Genomic DNA, 16,721 nt, shown 5'->3' with positions numbered 1-16,721 from the left:
CCCCTGGACAGGCCTCAACAACTCTGGACCCCCTGGACAGGCCTAACCTCCTCTGCACCCCATGGATATGCCTCACCTCCTCTGCACCCCAGGACAGGCCACACCTCCTCTGCTCCCGCTGGAGAGGCATCTCCTCTGCACCCCTCAGGACAGACCTCACATCCTCTGCACCCCTGGACAGGCCTCACCTCCTTTGCACCCCTAGACAGGGTCACCTCCTCTGCCCTTAGGACAGGCCTCACCTCCTCTTCTACCCATGGACAGGCCTCACCTCCTCTGCTCCCCCTGAACAGGCTTCACCTCCACTGCTTGCCCTGGACAGGCCTCACCTTCCCTGCTTCCCCAGGACAGACCTCGCCTTCTCTCCTCCCCCTGGACAGGCCTCACCTCCTTTGCAACCCCTCCCCCCTAAAGGAAATGCCTCACCTCCTTTGCACCCTTTGGACAAGCCTCACCTCCTCTGCAAACCTGAAATGGCCTCACCTCTGCACCCCCTAGTCAGGTCTCACCTCCTCTGCACCCCTCTGGACACGTCGCACCTCCTCATCACCCCCTGGACATGCCTCACCACCTCTTCACCCCCTGTACAGGCGTCAACTCCTCTCCACTCCCTGGACAGGCCTCACGTCCTCTACACTCCCTGCACAGCCTCACCTCCTCTAAGCCACCCACCCACACCAGACAGGCCTCACCTCCTCTGCACACCTCTGGACAGGAAAGGCCTTGCCTTCTCTGCACCCCCTAAACAGGGCTCACCTCCTCTGCACCCCCTGGACAGACCTCACCTCCGCTGTACCCCTGGACAGGCCTCACCTCTTCTGCGCCCCTGGACAGGCCTCACCTCCTCTGCACCCCTGGACAGGCCTCAGCTCCTCTGCACCCCGGGACAGGCCTCACCTCCTCCGCACATCCTGGACAGGCCTCAGCTCCTCTGCACTCCTGGACAGGCCTCACCTCCTCTGCACCCCTGGACAGGCCTCTCCTCCTCTGCCCCTCCTCTGGACAGGCCTCTCTTTGTCCCTCCTCTGGACACGCCTCTCCTCCTCTGCACCCCTGGACAGGCCTCTCCTTCTCTGCACCGTAAGTGAGCAGTAATTTGGCCAAACCATACTCTAAACCGTAATAGGTAAACATTTGATGTTCTGATGGCGAGGAATCTTTGTTTTTTGTCTGACATGTATGGTTCAGGACACACTCTGGGCAGTGATCTGTATTTTCTTTTTTTTTTAAACAAATTTTTATTGAATGCATAATAAGCATATATTCTGTAATGCTCTGTCACCCAGAGTCAATCACCATCATCATTAAACTAAGCACAAATGCAGTCATTTTCTTTTGTTACAATATGGAAAAAGAAAAAAAAAAGAAAATCAATTGTACATCAAACTGCCCCCCCCCCCTCCCCATCCCCCCACCACCCACAACTCCCACCCACCCTATGCGCTGCTGCCTGCTCTGTTCAAGTAAAGCACCTTCAGTGCACAATACATCACAGAAGTCCATACCCTTCTTTCATGCCACTAGTGAGGGAGCCTGGGACGCTTTCCACGAATGCGCAATATCCCTCTTCGCCAATGTTAATCCCAGTAGAAGTAAATGGCGCTTGTACCTATTACCTCCCACCCCAGCCATAACATGTAGCAGAGTCAATTTAGGGTCTCTTTGAAGTACCCAGGCCAGGACTTCGTCCAAACACCGGAGCCCCCCCGTCCAGAATCTCTGCAACGCCCTGCATTCCCACACTGTATGTAGTAACGTTCCAACCTCCGTCCCACACCTAAGGCAATCCGGGGACGCAATTAGACCCGCCTTCAATAAGCGCTGCCTAGTACAATATGTGCGGTGTAGGTACCTAAATTGTATGAGTCACAGGCACGTGGATATTGCAGCTCCCCTAGGGCTCTCCAGTGCCTCCACCCAGTCCTCCTCATCCAAGTCCCAACATCTTGTTCCCATGCTGTTCTAAGGTGCTGCAGATCGGTGGTGCAGTGTCGTACTACGGTTTGGTAGATTCGGGACAGTTTCTTGTCGGGTTGCTCCCCCATAAAAACTTTGGCCTCTATCGGGCTAAATTCTGGGAGGTCATCCAACCCCACTATATATGGCGTCAGAGCATGACGGAATTGAAGATATTTATAGAACTGAGTTCTCGGCATCTCGAATTCTACTCGCAGGTTGGCAAAGGACTTGAGCACGCCCCCGACATAACGTCTCCTAAGGTAGAGATGCAGATCGCGTCCCATCCCCGGAAGCCCAGCAATGTGTCCAACTGCGGTAGTCGGCCATTGTGCCACAGTGGGGTCTCCTGGGTTAGCACGTTCCACCAACCCATCCTACGTAGCGTCTGCTTCCAAACCTGAAAAACCACCTGTGTGATGGATGGTAGAGATTTCCTGAGAGGCGCCCAGTATAGTAGTGTGTGGACGGACGCTGTGCCCATCAAAGCCCTCTCTACCGCGTAGGCAGGGTCATTTCTGTCTGCATACCACCAGTCGTTCAAAACCAATAGATGGGATGCCTGGGAATAGGATAGAACATCTGAGGTGGCCAGGCCCCCAGTGTAGGTTGACCGGAAGCAGGTCCGCAGAGCAACCCGTGACGCGCCCCCCTCCCACAGGAACTGGCTGAGCGCCGAATTAAGGCGCCTGAACCAGTTCTGCGCAAGCAGGACTGGGTGATTCTGCAGTTGGTAGATCAAACGTGGGAGTGCCACCATCTTAAAGATGGCCGACCGACCATGAATGGAAAGCGGCATTTTGGACCAAACCTTAAGGTCTTCTCGGGTGCGCTCCCACACCGGGGTAATGTTACGCTCCATAACAGCGGTCGCGTCCTCGGACAGGAACACTCCCAAATATTTCACGCCGTCTGTGGCTATCTGGAGCTCTCCCGCCCAGTCCCCCACGGGCTGCGGGCCGCCCAGGATCCAGAGTGTAGATTTCCTAGGATTCATGTATAATGATATATGTTTCACCAAAAATGTGCAGGATTCGCAGGAGCCGGGGCCCCGAGCGCTCCAGGTCAGTGAGAAAAAATAACACATTGTCGGCGTATAGCGCTATTCTATCCATTACACCAACTGCCCACTGAATACCCTGAGCTGAGCGTCTATCTGCACCCACGCCACAAGGGGCTCCATAGCAAGGGCGAACAGATATGGAGAGAAGGGGCAACCCTGCCTCGTCCCACGCTCGAGTCGAAAGGAGCGGGAAATCTCCCCCCCCCCATTCGCACCGCTGCCGTGAGGTCCGCATATAGGAGTCGCACATACGCCAAAAAACGAGGGCCCAGGTTCAGACGCCCCAGCAAAGCGAACAAATACTTCCAGCTCAGAGAATCAAATGCCCTATCCATGTCTGCTAAAACAGTGCCGCCTGTTCCCCCAGCCTTCGCCACGCCGACACCGCGACCTGCGCCCGTCGTATATTATGACGAGTGGCCTGCTGTGGCATGAAACCGGCCTGGTCCGGATGCACCTGGTCGGTGAAGAATGGCTTAAGTCGATTGGCGATGGCCTTAGCCAGTATCTTGGCCTCAGTATTGAGCAGGGATATCGGGCGGTAGGACGCGTGACTCTCAGGGGGTCGCTCTGGCTTTAAAAAAAACACCACCTCTGCATGTCGCCAGTCCGGTGGTAGCGAACCATTCTTCCGTGCTTCTTCTATAACCGGGCGGAAATGTGGGCTCAGTTGGGTCACAAAGCGTCGAAAGAACTCACTAAGGAACCCATTTGGCCCTGGAGCTTTCCCCGGGTTCAGTTCACACAGCGCTGTGGCTAGCTCCTCATCTGTCAGGGGGCGGTCTAATATGTTGCGTGCCTCGTCTGAGACGGCCCTAGGTGGATGGTCATCAATAAAACGTTGTACTACCTCTGCTTCCAAACACTCCTGTGGCGTGTAGAGGGCCTCATAATATGTAGCAAAGCTTTCGGCCATCGCTGCCGACTCCAATAGAGGCTCCCCATCCAGTCCTACTATCTGGGGCAGGGGTTGGGCGTGCATGACGCCCTGGCATAAGCGATGCAGCATCTTGTTGGACTTATCGCCCCATTGGTATATACGACTACGCGTAGCCAGCCACGCCTGCCTGGCTTCGTCCAGAAGCACTGCAGTGTATTGTTGCTGTGCCAGAGCCAGCTGTCTCCTGGCCGGCCCCCCGTCTTCCTGATCTGTATTTTCTTACAAAGCAGACGGCCCTCACTGAAGGACGACTATTATGACAAATGCTGGCCACTCAAGATGGATCATTGGGCCAGATGCATCAAAGAGTTTTGCCCATTCTGTGTCTATGGGAAAATGTGTTCATGCATATGGCCCATTGTGGTAAAGCTGCTGCCAAAGTCTAATTCTATCACAGCTCTGTGGTAAGCATTAGCGGTGAAACCTCGCGGCTCCAACCACAACCGTTTTGATGGCACTGCCTTCTTTTCTGATACCTTGTTCATAATGATGACGCAGGATTCATCCAGCGGTGTATCATAAGCATATAAACATTTCCAAACACAGAATTCCTTACAGTTTGTACCAAGGAACAACACAAGCCTGCTGTGAACATACAAGATTGATAAGAGTTTCCCTTCCTTAGCCCTGATACCAGCTAATCACGAGTGTAGCCCTTCCATATTTGAGCATTGCTACACCGCTTGTTCTCGTATCAGTTGTGCCTCGCTAGCACAGGCGATGGAAACGGCTCGGGGATCTAATCAAGCCCTCCATGACTCTCACGTAGCACTCTCCTTTGGGTAGTTTTATCGCCCTTTTTGTGCCTCTGTAAAAAAAATGAGGTCTTCTTCGTTGAAGATCCTATAAACTCATCACCAAGTATCACTGTAAGTTCTGTTTGGGAATGCTAGTAAGACTGCAATACCTCAGTCATAAACCTGTCTACCCCGCCGCTTGCCTCACAGTGAGGTCAAGCTGGGGTACACCAATGAGTTTTCTATATGGCCATTATGTATTGCAATGTCACAGTCATTCAAATGAGAACCCTGCACACCTTGTGAGATGATACTTTGCTGTAAGTTGAAATGAAATCTTCAGAACTGTCTCCTAAGAAAGGATTCCTCACACCCCTGCTCTTGCCTGATCTATTAGAAAAGCTAACCTTCACGTTGCCGGAGAAAACAGAGCTGTACTTGAGATACACTCAAACATTTATGTCCATTTCTGACTTACGGCTGGATCACAGATGTTTTGTAAATACCAGCTTGGGTTTGAAATGCTGGCTACTGTATTTTATTGCTTTGCAATACCTTATGCAAAATGTACACTGTGTAAATATATGATACTGATTTTCCAGTACAGTGGACACCATGTTATTTTATAGAACTTTTTTTCCTCAAGCGAAAGCTTCACTGTGTAAAGTCAATATCGTCATAGTCTGCACTACACATAAGAGGTACATTTTTTTGGAAGCCCGTATAATTGATTTATGAAGTAGGCCAGGCAAATTGATTTATGTGCAGTGCTAGTAGATTTCTGTAGCTTATTGTCCCTTGGACAACTAGATTTGTAAAATATTTCCACATCCCAGATAGGGTCACACTCTATCTGCGTTGTGCATTTTGTTTCCTTAATTTTCCAGGGCACATATTGCTCTGCATACATTGGTGACATATTCTAGAACTAACTTTTCACGCAAAGCAATTGCAACACCCAACTGAACACATTGCAGCCAATATAATTAAATAACCAGGTTCTGATCGACATGGGGCGACCCCATTATTTTGTAAGGTAACTTTCTAAAAGTGGCATTTTCAGAGTTGTAATTTAAAATTCAACATCAACATGAGTTAGGATTTTAATTCAGGATTCCAGAGGCACCAAACTTAAACCAAACATCTCTTACCATTAGGAAATTACACTTCTAAAATGTAAAACGGCAACTCCAATGTTATCCTATGGGATGACAGGCTGCGCTGTAGTAAAAAACAAATGTAAGAGCTTTTCACTGCCAGGACACGTAAATCATAAAAGTACATGCCCAACTTTGAAAATACTGCACCCTGCTCTTGGGGCTATCCAGGGCATACCTTAGGGGTAACTTACATGTATTAACAAGTACTGGCATAGCCAATAGGTGTCACCAGCTTCAAAAGAGACCTTAAAATACACTTTCTCACTAAATAGTGGGGAAATTAATTCCCTGCTCTCCTTTCTGACTACTTTCCCTCCTCCTTCCTCAGGCAACTCCCTCTGACACCCTCCACACCCCTCTCTCCTCCCTTACCAACCCATTCTTTTCTCAATCCCTCCACTCTTCGCTTTCCTATATTCTCTCACACCCTACCAAGTCTGTTGTTCTTTTAATTGGTTTTCGTCTACCTTCTACTCACTCATCTCACTACGTACTCTAAATTTTTCATTTTCCTATGTCAGACCACCTTGTATAATTTGTTTCACTCATAACAATTGTTGCTTTCTTGTTTATAACCTTGCAAATGTAAAGCACTCTGATACCCTCGGGTGGAGCTGGCTCTATATAAAACAGTGAAAATAAACCTTTGGGACCTTATAACTGATTAGCCAGAGCTATTGACTTTGTCAATGTTTTTAAGCTATGTTACCCAAGTAGACAGATATGCTCAAGTAGAAAAGAGAGCGTTTGATGTACCCAGCAGATGGACCGTGAAGTTTGCGAACTTAGTTTGGTGTTGGAGCAAATCCTGCCATTTCCATTTTTGACGTGTTGCACTACTACTGCTGAAACAAGGCCCATGGAGGCACCAATGGGTGAGGTGTACTGGCGTCAAGGGTCCTTTGACCGCAGTGCCAAAGTTGCTGTCGCTATAGGGTGTGCTACTCCGTAGGCCTGCCTGCAAGACTGGAGGTGAACTTCAGTATGGATTGTGGTAACCTTTATGGTTAACCCACACCTGTCACTGATAGGGTCCACCTGCTGGTGCATAGACACCAGGGCTCTGAAGGTCCAGCTGGGCCTTCTAAGGTCTAGCATGGGAATATGCTCCCTCAGGAGAATGGTCTGGTGGTCTGGTAATGAAAGCTGAACCTGGTTCCCCAGTTCCAAATTCGGCATCTCTGGCCATAGTGCCAAACTCTCACCCCCCCTGAACACCACACTGCCCCACTGAGAAAAACTTGCAGTGCCTTCAGCTACAACCCAATTGTGCCCCGCTATAAACACCTGGATGCGACTCATTTCAAATTATGCAACAGACAAGAGTAATATGCTGTTGAAAGAAAAAAAAATAATAACATCCTAGAAAAGCAAACACTTATAGGGAATGCAAGATTAAGTAACACATGTGAATTTTAAACAGGAACAACCTGGTTACCTCAACACTTTTACACTCACTATTTAGAAATCAAAGAGAGTTTTGCCTGAAAAGCAAAGGACAGGGCCCGGAAGAGACCCGTTCAATGTCCATTGCTTATAGCCTTATAAAACCTAAGCAGTATGATTTAAAAAGACCACATCCCTGAACACAGAGCTGCGGTACACATTTTATAAACAAAAATAAGGAAAACAGCCGATAAGGATTGCATTGAACGTTTTCCACTCCACACACCAACAGAAAGACGAGAAAACGAAAGTACTGTTTCACTGGCAAACTCCGTGAAGTGGCGCTAATGTGTTTAGGTGTGAATAAAACCAATCTGGCCACTTTGCGACCCCTCTTTTTTGCTTTACTTTGTTACTTTTCTTATTTTGAACCTTTTTAGGTCAAGGACTGCGTCGCACTGCGTAGCAGTGTAGGAGGAGCTCTGAGATTTAATGTTTCTTAGTTAAGGGGCTTGAACCCGCCTCTCTTCTCCATTGGCTGGCTTCCTAAACGGAGGCCAGCCATTGGAGGAGAGGGGCGTCACTCGGTTCAAGCCCCGTCTTTTACGGATTAGGGGGCGTTTTTTAAGCTACTTTCTTGTTTTCTTTCTCTCCTCTTCCCATTGGCTGGAATTTTACCTTCCAGCCAATGGGAAGAGTAGAGAAAGAAAACCACGCCCCCAAATCGGAAAATGACCGTGCTTTCTACGAGGCATTTTTTCCTCGCCTCAGAGAAACATGGTTGGTGTTATTTAACTCATTTGTTTGTTTTTTTGGTCCTCGTCTCTGACCCTGCCTCCACAGCGCTCTGAAGCACAGTAGCCTTACTCGGTTTGGTTGTCAAATGGCTTCAGATAGCAAAACAAAAATGTTCGCCCAATAAATAGCGATCATAAATATAGACGCACTTTCCCCAGTTTTGTAAGGCAAGTCCAAAATCAAACACTCGATCAGTAAAATTGATCGGACGTTAACTTGTTTTATCTACATTAAAAATAATGAAAGAGCGAGTCGGCCCTTGGGCCTCTAATTTTTCACATGCCGGTTGCGCAGACCTCTTTTAAATGGGTGCATTGACCCGCTGAGCTGCCTCGCCAGCCTGCAGGCCAGGAGGTTATTATGTGTCATTAGAGCTGCAACGATGCATTGTTTTACGCCACATCAGCCTCCTGCAGAGGCTCGCGCAGCGTACTGAGGGGTTGTTGAACCGCTCCTCCTGTCAGAATGAGAGGGGGCTGTGTCATGCGCGCGCAGTTTATTTCCCAGATATCTCGCGCTCTCCAGTGACTCCGAATACAGACTGCGCAGCACACATTTTTTAAATTAGGGCCCGGTTGCCATAGAAACGCCGCGACAGCCACGCAGCCTCCAGGCCCAGGGCGGCCATTATGGGCCAGCCCAGGCAGGGTGACCAGGCGGGGGAGCGAGGCCTGGCTGTGGCACCGCCGCTCGGCTTAATGTGTAACTGCTTCGGAGATAGGCGTCTGCCGCAGAGTAGGAGCCGGTGACCCAAGGCAAAGGTGTCCCCCCCCCTTTTCAGCAGAAATGGTGACTGTAGTCTGGCTTGCTGACTGAAGCAGTTTATAACCGCTGATAGTATCTTAATGCGGAACTCACGGCCTGGGGAGCAGAGGCTGGCGTTTCTGTAAGGAAATGTCGCGATTTCGGTAACATGGTGTCTATGATGTTCTAGCAGGGCTGGTCCGTTCATTAATTCATCATCCCTTTCCCCTGGCCTACTTAAGAAAGATCCCGCTGTACGTTGACAGTGCTGCTAAATGAGCACTGAATAGGAAAACTTTAGGAAATAAGGTTAATTCGGTGTCGTGAAATAATATTTCACTGGGCATATATGCCTGTAGGGATGTTATTTAGACCTTATGTTACAACAACCCCGCTCAGTTCTGCTTATTTTTATAATGGGGTATTCAAATTATCTAACTGTACTTTCGTTGTCGACATCTTCACCCCACAAGGCAAAAACGTAAAGCTCACCATCGTCTCATAATAAAAAAGAATCAGATAAAAAAAAAAAAATAGTAATCTTTAAAGTTGACTGAGCTGTTGTTTGTGGCCCCCTTACATGCCACTTTTGGTTGTTGGTGTCCTCCAGAATGGCTATATGTCTTATCAGGTTCATGAATGTGCTGAGGTCTGTGTTTAGTTCATATACTTCCATATATTAAAGAGTTCTCATTTTTCTAAGACTCGCAAGCCTGCTTTGATAATAGGCATCCATTATTTAAAATCAAAGTAATGGCAGATTCTGAAGCCAGAGTCAGATGCCTTAAACATAAATTAACTTCCAGTTGAGCAGGGGTCATTTATTTTATTAAGAAAGAAGTGGAAAAGCTAAACACAAGCATATTTAGTTTGAACAAATATTTTTTCTTCTAACCTGACACCTTTGGTTGGTTTGTATTCGTATCTCAGATAAAACATGCCATTGGCTTTACACAGGGAGAAAATTACAAAAAACAATTTGATGGACAGAATGTAGATCAATGTCTTACATTCACCCCAGTACAAGGATCTGGGCCTAAATCCATCGTTTTTTGCACTCCACACCACCCTGGGTTAGATAATGGCTTTATGCAAATCAGCTCTGACCCTGTGCCCCATGGGAACAGTCCAGTCCGAACTACACAGCCATATCTTTCCCAGACCGGAATCAAGCATCCGAGGACCGGACCGGTTTCGAGGTAACACCTCTCATCAGCCCGGCTAGCTTGACTCCAGTGGTGTGGAGGCTCTGGGACCCACGTCTGAGCTACCCCAGTACACTCAGGGAGAAAATTACAAAAAACAATTTGATGGACAGAATGTAGATCAATGTCTAACATTCACCCCAGTACAAGGATCTGGGCCTAAATCCATCGTTTTTTGCACTCCACACCACCCTGGGTTAGATAATAGCTTTATGCAAATCAGCTCTGACCCTGTGCCCCATGGGAACAGTCCAGTCCGAACTACACAGCCATATCTTTCCCAGACCGGAATCAAGCATCCGAGGACCGGACCGGTTTCGAGGTAACACCTCTCATCAGCCCGGCTAGCTTGACTCCAGTGGTGTGGAGGCTCTGGGACTCTGTGTGTGTGTCTGGCTCTGTGTGTGTGGGGGGGGGGGGGGGTGGGTTCTGTGTGTGTGAGTGGTTGGGGGCTCTGTGTGTGTGGGGGGCTCTGTGTGTGTGTGGGGGGGGCTCTGTGTGTGTGGGGGGGCTCTGTGTGTGTGTGTGTGTGGCTTTCTGTGTGTGTGGCTCTGTGTCCGCGAATACTCTCTACTACTCTCTAATGCTCACCTATTGCCATTGTAAATGACAATACCATTTATTTATGTTTTTTAAAAAAAAAGAAAAAAAATGTCGTGAGCAATGCCAATAGCTCTACCTTTAATAATGCCGAGACCATTGCATTGTAAATGCTTGTTTTCTCTTCATCCCAAGGCTGCACTTTGGAATAGAAAAATTTGAGAACTAGACTACAATTCCAGCAAAAGTGTTTCTTTCTCTTTTGGATCCCTTTCACAGGGGAACAAATGAAGGAAAAGAGAGGGTAAGAACCATGTCATGAAGTCACGCTTCCATTCAGCAAGTGAGGAAGAGCGAGACAGAGAGAAGGAAGAAGAGGAAGAAAGGAGGGGGCTGCTGACCACGACAAAGCAGGAGAAGTGAACATTCTCCTTGTCAGAGTAGAAGGCGGAAGTTTCTCTTTCTGGCCAGACACACCGAGGCACTGCCTGCGCGTCGATGGGTGCGTGAGTCCAACCTCTCATGGTATAAAAAAAATCAGCAACAATGAGAATGTAAATTTCCCTCAAATGTGCAGGTGAAGAAGTGTGGTGGCAAAGATTTCTCACAGTGCAGTATAAAGCAGTGCAGTGATAATGCATCTCTCCTAGTGTAGTAAACATCAGTGTAGTGTACACATTTTCACTGTGCATGCCCCCCTGCAGTGCAGTACAAAGCAGTCCATTGTGAACGTAGTCCTCATAGTGTAGTAAAAGTAGTACAGTGTGCAAAGATTTCTCATAGTGTGGTAAAAAGCAGTACATTGCACAGAGATTTCTTATAGTGTGGTAAAAGCAGTGCCCTGTGCACAGATTACCTCTTTACGCTGTAAATATCCCTTACAGTGCCATGAAAAGCAATGCAATGTGCACATATTACCTCTTTACGCTGTAAATATCCCTTACAGTGCCATGAAAAGCAATGCAATGTGCACATATTTCTTATAGTTAAGTAAAAACACGTACAATGTGCACATATTTCACGTAGTGTTGTAAAAAGCAATACAGTGGGCAAACATTTCTAATAGTGTATAAGAAAAAGTTTTCTCATAGTGCAGGAACAATTAGAGCATAGTGAACAGATTTCTCATAGCGTATTAAAACAGCAGTGCAGAATTCATACATATTTGCTTTGTGAATGCTGCTTTTAGTGCAGTAAAAAGCAGTCCAGTGTGCAAAGATGTCTCATACAGTATTAAAAGTAATGCAGTGTGCACAAATTTAAAGATTAAGCGTTAAATACCTTTGTGTGCAGAGAAATGCAAAGTAACACGCAGGATTTCCCAGAGAGCATTAAAAAGCAGCACAGTATGCATAGATGTTTTATATAGTAGGCCCTCTCCTCCTCCTGGAGAGGGGGTGGGGGGGGGGGGGGCAGGTTTTGAGTCTGAGGGGGGGGGGGTAGGTTTGGGGTCTGAGGGGGCAGGGGAAGATCTGGGGTCTAAGGGGGAGCTGGTTTGGGGTCTGAGGGGGGGCAGGTTTGGATTCTGAGGGGGGGCAGATCTGGGGTCTGAGGGGGTGCAGGTTTGGAGTCTGGGGGACAGGTTTGGGGTTTGAGGGGGGGCAGGGGCAGATCTGGGGTCTGAGGGGGGTAGGTTTGGAGTCTGAGGGGGGGCAGGTTTGGAGTCTGAGGGGGGGCTGAAGCTGAAGATAGCTGCACAGACACCCTGGGAGGGTCCTTCCGCCCCTGCAGTCAGCCGAACACAGAAAGAAGCCGGAAGGTATCCGCACGTCCTGGCTGTGCTGACTCTTTAGACCTTGACCCGGAAGACAAGTTTCACCTTGATTGGGCCGTACACGAGAACTGACCGGAAGTGAAGTTGGGATCTGCTGCTGCTGACTCTGCCGTTGCTGACCCTGACGTCCTTGTTCTCACAATGAACGTCGCCCAGTGCGGTCAAACACGGCACATGCGCAGACTGCCGAGACACCGGAAGTGGCTGGACACCGCTCCTCCGCACATGCGCAGACAGCCAAAACACCGGAAACGGTTTGACGCAGCTCCTCCGCACATGCGCAGACTGTCCTGGTCGAGGGCGATAAAACCGAGTATTTTCACTTAAATAAGCATAAAACACTCAAAAGGTAAATAGACTTTCTCACCAGACACAATGTTAGACGGACCGGGAGGGTCGGCCGAGATTACGGGGAGAGGTCTCCAGGGAGAGCCGTCTCCAACGACTGTACAGATAAGTAACTTCCCCCCCACAGACAGACACCACACAAGATTGAAGGTTAACGAGACTTTATATGCAATTCTTAGGTTACGTTGGTATGATACAAGGAGGTCTGGACTCAGGGGTCCCCTCGATTCGAGTCTGTGGTTGAGGAAAGGGGTAGCGGGACAGTCTTAGTTACCGGTGAGTTCAAAATAGCTCTCAATCCTCGAGCTCGGCGTTCTTGATGATCGGGCCGTGGAGGAGCCAAGCAGGTCCCGAGATGGATGAAGGAAGGACGACGGTCCGCGGCGGAGCCTGCAGGTCCCGGTGAAAGATGACGGTTACAACGGTCCGCGGCCACGCCAGCAGATCCGGACGACGATGAAGAATGAAGGTTACGACGGTTGTGGCAGCGCCAACAGGCAGGACGATGGTGCACAGGACAGAGCTACGGCAGCGCCAGTAGTCCGTCCAGGATGAGTTCCTCTTTGCGTCTCTCGACTCCAAGATACAACTGCCTTCCTGCTCTGGAGCTGCCCCAGTTATAGGGCTGGCGCGCTTTGATGTCCGGACCCTCGCACTTGGAGGTCGGGAGGTCCGGGATGAGGGAGTCCAGACACCCAGCAGGGGGGTGGAGCCAGCGCCCGGGGTGGCGATGGGCGAGCGGCACTTGGTGGGGGAGAGCCATCGACACCTCCTTCTCCCATTGACTTGCCAAGTAGCCCGCTCACCTCCTGGGTGGATGGTGGTGCCGGGATGTCTGAGGCCTGGCCAGGCCCAGGGTTGAGGTCGGCCGGGGGCCAGGCGGCCACGTGGTGAAGTGTCCAAGATGGCGGCCCGGGCTGGGCGCGTGGGCCGGCAGTGGATCGGGCCCACGAGGTCGACATGCTCGAGGGCAGGGGTCCCTGAGGGGACGGAGGACGTGCAATGGTGGTGTGGGGTGCTTGTGTGACCGGGCTCGGGCCTGGTCGAGCCGGGGGAGAGCGGCCCTTCGTGTGGCCTGTCCAACATGCGTCCCCCCCAGCTGAAGGCGGGGAGAGTCACCCATCCTCTTGGGGACTCTCTTCGTCGAGGCGGAAAAATCGGGACAGGCCATCCGCGTTGGCGTGGTCGGACCCAGGCCGGTGTTCGACTGTGAAGTCCATACCCTGCAAGGATATGGACCAGCGTAGCAACTTGGGGTTTTCCCCCCGCATGTGCATCAGCCACTGCAGGGGTCGGTGGTCGGTCTGCACCCGAAAGTGGGTGCCGAAAAGGTAGGGCCGGAGCTTCTTGAGGGCCCATACCACAGCGAAGGCTTCCCTCTCTATGGTGCTCCAGCGTTGTTCCCGTGGTAGGAGTCTCCGGCTGATGAAGGCCACCGGTTGATCAAGGCCCTCGGTGTTCACTTGGGACAGGACCGCCCCAATGCCCTGGTCGGAGGCGTCCGTCTGGACGACGAACTCCCGGCTGTAGTCTGGGGCCTGGAGCACAGGAGCGGAACACATGGCGGCCCTCAATTGTTCGAATGCCGCTTGACACTCTGGGGTCCAGTTCACCTTCTTGGGCTGATTTTTTGACGTGAGTTCGGTGAGGGGGCCCACTATGGTACCATAGTCTTTCACGAACCTTCGGTAATAGCCCGTGAGGCCCAGGAAGGCTCGTACCTCGGTTTGGGTGATAGGGGGCTGCCAGTCCTGGATGGCGGCAATTTTCAGTTGTAGAGGGGCCACTAGGCCGCTTCCCACCTGGTGTCCGAGGTAGGTCACAGACCCTTGTCCAATTTGACACTTGCTGGCCTTGATCGTGAGGCCAGCTCGCTGAAGGGCTTGCAGCACTGCTCGGAGGTGGTGGAGGTGCTCGGTCCAATGGTGGCTGTACACAGCGATGTCGTCTAGGTAGGCGGCGCTGAACCCTTCGAGCCCCGCCAGGACCTGATTGACGAGCCGTTGGAAAGTCGCTGGGGCATTCTTCTTACCGAAGGGCATGACCGTAAAATGGTAATGGCCATCGGGGGTGGAGAAGGCAGAACGTTCTTGTGCTCGGGGTGTGAGGCCGATCTGCCAATAACCTGCTGTCAGGTCGAAGATGCTAAGGTAGTGGGCAGCTCCCATTCGGTCGACCAGTTCATCTGCCCGGGGGATGGGATGTGCGTCCGTTCTGGTGACTTCATTCAGGCCCCGGTAGTCGACGCAGAACCGGAGTTCTGGTGTGGTTCCGGGGGCGGCTGCTTTGGGGACCAGTACGACCGGGCTGGCCCATGGACTGTCTGAGGGCTCGATGACCCCGAGCGTGAGCATCTTAGCCACTTCCGCCTGGATGCAGGCCCGTACCCGATCAGGTACGCGGTAGGCCCGGTGGCGGATAGGAGGGCTGTCTCCGGTGTCTACATCGTGCACACACCAGGAAGTGACACCTGGGGTGAGGGAGAACAGACTGGCGAACCGTGACAGGAGGGCTTGGCACTCTTGGCGTTGTTCTCTGGTGAGGGTCTCCGAGAGTCGGACCCCATCTACGGAGCCGTCTTGCTCCTGGGTCCGCAGGAGGTCAGGGAGAGGCTCGGAGTCGTCTTCAACCCCATTGTCCGTGGCCATCAATAGGCTGAGTTCTGTTCGTGCAAAGTGGGGTTTCAGTCTGTTGGTGTGGAGGACTCGGAGGGGGTTCCGGGAGGACTCCATATCGATCAGATAGGTGGCAGGACCCTTGCGCTCGATCACCTTGAAGGGTCCCGTCCATTTGTCTTGGAGAGCGCATGGCTCCGTGGGGGACATGACCCATACCTGTTGTCCCGGTTCGAATTCAATGGATGAGGCGTTCTGGTCATACCATTTTTTCATGTCCTCTTGACTGGCCTCTAGGTTGGCTTTTGCTAGGTCTCTGAACCGCCGGGACTGGTTGCGGAGGGTGAGGAGGTACCGGAAGACATCTGGAGGGTTCTTGGTCGGAGGCATCTCCCAGCCTTCTTTGATCAGGCTGAGCGGCCCCCGCACTGGGTGCCCATAGAGCAGTTCGAATGGGCTGAAGCCTAGGGATTTCTGTGGGACCTCTCGGTAGGCGAAGAGGAGGCACGGCAGCAGCACATCCCACTGGCGACGGAGGGGCTCTTCCAATCCCCCGATCATTCCTTTCAGCGTGCGGTTGAACCGCTCAACAAGTCCGTTCCCTTGGGGGTGATAGGGGGTCGTGAAGCGGTAGGTGACCCCACACTGTTGCCAGAGAGATTTCATGTATTTAGAGATAAAGTTCGTGCCTCTGTCGCTGACGACTTCTCGGGGGAACCCCACACGGGAGAAGATCCCCATCAGGGCCCGGCCGACCACTGGGGCTGTCACGGTCCGGAGAGGAACAGCCTCAGGGTAGCGGGTGGCGTGGTCCACTAGCACCAGAATGAAGCGATGTCCTTGTTTTGTACGCGGGTCCAGGGGTCCCACAATGTCTATTCCGACCCTCTCAAATGGGGTCGTGACTACTGGAAAAGGTTGCAAGGGGGCTTTTAGGTTGCGGCCGCTCTTCCCACTGGCTTGGCACGTGGGGCAAGATCGGCAATGCTGGTGCACATCGTTCCTCATTTTGGGCCAGAAGAAGTGGGTCACTAGGCGACTGTAAGTTTTATCTTGTCCTAGGTGCCCTGCTAGGGGGACATCGTGGGCCAGGTTTAACAGGAAGTCTCTAAAGCAGAGGGGCACTACTAGTACTCGGTTGGCCCCCAGCTCGGCGATTCGTTGCTCGCTGTATAACAGATCATTGTCCCAGTAGACCCAATGAGTTCCGGAGGTGTCCCCTGCGCTTTGGGCGAGCGCTTGTTGGCGGAGTCCCTCAAGGGAGGGACAGGTCTTCTGTTCCTGGCGAAATTGTTCTTGTGTGGGTCCCCCCTCTTGGGCCCACTGGTCAAGGTTAGCGAGGTCGGAAGGTTGAGCCGGTTCGAGGGGGGTGTCATGGTCGGGGGTTTCGGCTGGGGCGACCGGAGGCGGTGGCGCTGGCCATTCTGGTTCTTCCGGGTGATGGTTGGCACGGGC

General features: G+C 51.4%; 1 pseudogene across 1 annotated transcript in view; it reads right to left on the bottom strand.

Moving 5' to 3' along the window:
- The window catches only part of LOC147668260 (uncharacterized), a 110,276-nt pseudogene extending 98,339 nt beyond the window's left edge, over positions 1-11,937 (bottom strand). The window contains exon 1 of the transcript XR_015304138.1: positions 11,811-11,937. The product of XR_015304138.1 is annotated as an uncharacterized LOC147668260 (transcript). The remainder of the gene's footprint in view (positions 1-11,810) is intronic.
- Between the last annotated feature and the right edge of the window lie 4,784 nt (positions 11,938-16,721).

Source organism: Lissotriton vulgaris, unplaced genomic scaffold (assembly GCF_964263255.1).
Source record: "Lissotriton vulgaris unplaced genomic scaffold, aLisVul1.2 SCAFFOLD_1748, whole genome shotgun sequence".
Lineage (NCBI taxonomy): Eukaryota > Metazoa > Chordata > Amphibia > Caudata > Salamandridae > Lissotriton > Lissotriton vulgaris.
Note: the sequence above shows the minus strand (reverse complement) of the source record. Positions and strands in the feature narration are given on the sequence as shown.